The sequence below is a fragment of the Sciurus carolinensis genome, unplaced genomic scaffold (genome assembly GCF_902686445.1).
Source record: "Sciurus carolinensis unplaced genomic scaffold, mSciCar1.2, whole genome shotgun sequence".
NCBI lineage: Eukaryota > Metazoa > Chordata > Mammalia > Rodentia > Sciuridae > Sciurus > Sciurus carolinensis.
The window spans coordinates 1,580,463-1,586,256 of record NW_025920133.1 but is presented as its reverse complement, the minus strand read 5'-3'; positions in this window follow the sequence as shown (position 1 = coordinate 1,586,256).

Here is a 5,794-nt window from a genome sequence, read left to right as displayed (position 1 = left end):
AAGGAAAAAAATGAGGAAAAGTTAACATAGCCTTAGAAATCTTCTGGCTAACAGTAAAAAGACTAACATATGAGTCTGGAGACACAGAGAAGAGAAGGGAATTGAAGCATAAAAAATATTTGAGGAAATAGTTGCTGCAAATTCCCAAATGTGGCAAAAGACATAAATTTACAAATTCAAGAAGAGTAATAAACCACAAATTGGATAAAGTTAAAGAAAAGCATGCCAAGTTAACATCATAAATGAGCTACTGCTAAAAATCACAAGTTAAAGAAAAAGCTTGAAATGAACCTATTTATAGAATATTCTGGAAAAGGCAGAACTAGGGACAGGAAATAGACCCGTGATTATCAAAGGCTAAGGATGGGAAAAGAAATATTTGTAAAAGAATGTAATAAAATTTTCTGAATGTTGGAATTACATTTTATGTTGAGGATGGTGGCAATTAAAAAATTAAAAGCATTTCTCAAAACTAATAGAAATGTACAACATTGAATTTTACTCTGTGTAAATTATGTGTATAAGAGATAAGCTATATGACACCAAGAGACATTATTGTACATAGTAATATTAAGCAAAGATAAATTATACTAACTGTAGTTAGTATAATAGTTATTAAATTGTACTAACTATATAAAATTCTTGCCATAAGTATTTGATGCAAATATCATTGTTAGGAAACAATCAGGCAAATCTGTGATGCAATATATTCCTCAACACTGCTGACCTAGACTCCAAAGAAAAGTCCCATGAACAATAAAAATGGTAATGGTTAACTACTCCAGATTCAAAGAAGTCTAAGATAATGCATAGAGTTTTTGTAGGTCCTTGATTAGAAAACAACAAAACAAAACAAAGTAATAAAAGGTATGTTGGAGAACAAATGGGAAAGTGAATGTGGACCATATATTAAATTTTATTTTTCAATTAGCATTAATTTTCTGATATATAATGATATACAGAATGTACTTATTCTTAAGAGACACATGCCTAAGTATTTAGGGATACTATATATTGATTTTTGCAAGCTACTTTCAAATAGTTCAGAAAATAAGGTGTGTGAGGATCTGTGTGGGTATGTGTATGAGAAAAGGTGGGAGAAGGTTAAATGAGCAAATGTGACAAAATGTTAATTATTACACAAACTAAGAAAAAAAGAAGTTATATTACTCTAAAAATTATGACTTTATAAGTAGCTCCTTCAGAATTTGAAATTTTGTAAGAACCTCTTTTTCAGCACCTTTAATTTTACTTAAGCCATTTTTATGTCTGAAAAGTAGTTGTTCTCTTTCAACTAAAAAACATTCTCACTTTTGAAGTTCTTCAGCAAAATTCTGTTGTGCTGCAGTTTAACACTGCAGCATATCTGGTATCAAAATACCAGATATGATGACTTTTAAAAAGAACATTCACAAAATCTGCAAATTACATTTTTATCCACTGACACTGTGGTTTAACCAAGTGGTTCTTGAAAATGCATTGGTACATAAAATAGGGATTACAGTAGTTGCTAGACATGGTTCATTATTTTACCTATAACCTCCACTCCCTTACTTTGTTTTCCTTCTATCACCAAGGGCTGAAAGACTCCATGCTGGGTTAACACACTTATCATCTTCCCCGTCCCGAGGATAACACAGATTAAAAATCATCAGAGAAAAATCACACACCATGTAAAGTGGTATTTTTTGAGTTCATTGTCTCAATCCTCTATTAAGTTATTAATGCTATTCAGAAAACTTGCTACATTTTCATGGTCATCTCTTTATTCTGTTCAGCACAGTGTCTATTTCAAACCTTTTTGCTCTTTCCTAATTTTAAACACAACACCTTGGAACATTGTCTGTGGATGGCCTGGTAAATTCACAGGGAAGACCACAGAAGGGAACGTCCATTTCATGCCCTTCTCTTCTGTACACAGATAGGTTCAGGATCTCATTGCCTTAAGTCCCTTTGTGAAGACTGCTCTGATTATCTATAAACATTTTCAATCTCTCTTTTCACATCTGAAATAAAATATTTTGCTCCTTCCCATATTACCTCCCCAACCAAACCTCCTAAAATGTTGTCTATAATTCAAACAAAAAAATAAAGATTTATTTATTTTAATAGATGGAATGTTCCTATTTATGACAAACCCAAGGCCAACATTATTCTAAATAGAGAAACAAATCATTCCCACTAAAAGCAGGAAGAAGACAAGGATGCTCTCATTTAACAATTTGTTTCAACATACTACTCAAAATCCTGACTAAAGATATTCTATCAAAAGATAGAATTTAAAGTTATATGAGTAGGAAAAAAGAGCTCAAAGTATTTCTTTTTTCTGACAACATGACTCTATATGTGGAAATCCCAAAAACTCAACTGGTACTATTCTAGAACTCATGAAGATATTCAGAAAATTAGTGGGATACAAAATTAATAACCATAACTCAATTGAATTTCTATACATTAACAATGAATCAGCTAAAATAGAAATTAGGAAAACTATCCTAGTCACAATAGCCTCCAAAAGAAATTACTTAGGAATCAATCTAATTAAAGAAATGAAGTATCTCTAAAATTAAAACCAGTGAACAGAGCTATAATTTAAAAAATTATATATCTTGGCAACAAAATAGACACAAAAGCAAATGGAACAGAATAGAAGACAGAGAGATAAACTCCACATAAAAATACTTACCTCCTATTAGACAAAGGTGTTAAAAGTGCACACTGGAGAAAAGACAGCCTTTTCAACAAACCATGCTGAGAAAACTGGAAATCCATGTGTAATAGAATGCAAGTTAATCCTATTTCTCATCCTGCCACAACAGTCAACACTAAGTAGATCAAAGATCTAGAAATTTTACCAGAAACACAGCATCTACTAGAAGAGGCAGTGAACCCAGATCTCCAACACATTTGTACAGAAACTGATTTCCTGAACAAGACTCTAAAATTAAAAATAATAATAATAATAAACAGATGGGATCAAACTAAATACCTTCCCAGCAAAAGAAGCATGAAAACAGAACCTACAGAATGGGAGAAGAAGTTTGCTACCTGAATATGTTGTCAATTTCTAGGATATACAAAGAATTTCAGAAAGCTAACACACACACACACACACACACACACACACACACACACACACCTACCAAAACAAAAAAGGGGCAAAGGAACTGAACAGACTCTTCTCAGGGAATAAGGAGAAATGATCAAACAAATATTTGGAAAATGTTCAACATTTCTAGATATTAAAGAAATACAAATTAAAACTGCCCTGATATTCCATCTCAGTCCAGTCAATATGACAAGTATCAACAATATAAGTAATTCATGTCATAAGGATGTGGGGGAAAACAGAATGCTCACACATTACTGGTGGGACTGCAGATTGTTGCAACCCCTCTGAAAAGCAAAGTGGATATTCTTCAAGGGATGAATTCACCATTTAATTCAGTGAAGCCACCCTTCAATATTTACCCAAAGACATTAAAATCAGCATACTACAGTGACACACCACATTAATATTTATAATAGCATAATTTAAAATAGCTAACTTATAAACCAACTGAGGTACTCTTCAATAAATGTATGGATAAAGAAATTGGGACATATATACACAATGCATTGTTATTCAACTATAAAAAAGAATGACTCCGGGGGTTTTCAAGATGGTGAACTAGAGGGGCGGCTGCATTTCATGTTGCTCCAGGACGCAGGATTCAAAAGAGGAGATAGTGAGAGACTTGGGACCAACTCAAAGTCGCTGGGTGAGTCTCTCCTATTGGGGAGGCGTCACGGATGGGGCGGTAGCCCCGGAACACAGGGAACTTTGTGAAGTAGAGTTGTTCGGCGAGGACGTCCATCCCCCTCACAGGAGCGGTAAACGGACAACTGGGATTATCGTAGAGGAGGCGGCTCAGCACAGCCCTTGGACTCGGAGCAACCACTGGGGCTCTGGGCAGCAGCCTGAGGAGGAGCAGTGTGGCGAGCTGTTTAGACTCAGAGCGATTGCTTCTGAACACTGGGGGGTTGCCCGGAGGAAGAGGAGAAGTGCGGCGGGTCGCTTGGTCTAGGAGTGACTGCATCAGAGCTACAGGCAGCTGCCTGAGGAGGAGCTGTGTCACGAGTTGTTTGGACTCAGAACGACCGCTTCTGAACACTGGGGGTTGGCCAGAGGAAGAGGAGAAGTGCGGCAGGTCTCTTGGTCTAGGAGTGACTGCATCAGAGCCACAGGCGGTTGCCAGAGGAGGAGGCAAGTGGTGAGTTGTTTGCACTCAAAGCGACCACTCCTGAACACCCGGGGGGCTACCCTGAGGAGGAGGAGGAACAGGGTGGGTCACATGGACTCGGAGTGACTGCCTAGGACTACGGGCGGTTGGCGGGAGGAGGAGGTGTGTGGTGGGTCTCTGGGTCTCGGAGCTATTGTACGGGGCTCCAGGTGGCGGCTCAGAGGAGGGGCCGCATAGGCAGGCGATTAGGTGCAGAGCAGGGTCCCAGGACTGGCTTCTTGCTGGAAGAGTTGCACAGAGACATGCTGAGGGGCAGAGTGAAGTTTCCAGGACTGCGGGCACAATCTCTGAGGAGAGGCAGCCTAAGGAGACTCATCTGCGAAGGGTGAAGCTCCCAGGCCCAGGAGATAGGTCGGGGCCCCTGGGAACATTGCAGAGGAAGACAGCCCAGCCCAGGCGGTAGTTGTAGATTGAGAGGAACCTCTAGGAGGGGAACTGACCAGCAAGACCTCCCCACTGGGTGAGTCTTCCCTGCCGGGTGAGGTTTTCCCACAAGGACGGCAAAACCAGAGACACAGGCACAAACAGGCCTTGCCTCAGCCCACAGCCTAGTTCCCCTTTGGCTGACCATTGGTCAACAAGTGGAGGCACCTCTGCCCGCTACAGGGAATATACCCCACCTGAGGGTCACCATCCCTAGAGAGGCAGCTTCCTTGTGGAGCACCACATTATCAACTTCCTCCAAGACTGCAGGCTACTGAAGGATAAGAGGGGATATACTAGCAATCTTCAGGGACATTATAAGTCAATAGAGGAAATCTGCAATATCTTAATGACCCACTGATTCCTGAACAATATGAGAAAACCAAGGGAAGAAATGCCCCAACAAATCTAGATATTACATCAATAAAATCCACGACAGCATGGCAGAAGAAAATGACAGAAAGGGAGTTCAGAATGTAAATAATTAAATGATTAGGGAAGCAAACAATGAGATGAAGAGCAAATGCAGGCATTGAATGATGAGATGAAAGAGCAAATGCAGGCATTGAATGATCGCACCAATCGACAGTTAACAGAGCAAATTCAGGAAGCAAAAGATCATTTCAATAAAGAGTTAGAGACATTGAAAAAAAAACCAAACAGAAATCCTTGAAATGAAGGAAACAATAAACCAAATTAAGAACGCCATAGAAAGCATAACCAATAGGATAGAAGACCTGGAAGACAGAACTTCAGATATTGAAGACAAAACATTTAACCTCAAAAGCAAAGTTGAACAAACAGAGAAGATGGTAAGAAATCATGAACAGAATCTGCAAGAACTATGGGATATCATGAAAAGGCCAAATTTGAGAATTATTGGGATTGAGGAAGGCTTAGAGAAACAAAGGAATGAATAATCTATTCAATGAAATAATATCAGAAAATTTCCCAAATCTGAAGAATGAAATGGAAAATCAAGTTCAAGAGGCTTATAGGACTCCAAATACACAAAATTACAACAGACTCACACCAAGGCACATTATAATGAAAATACCGAACATACAAAATAAAGACATAATTTTAAA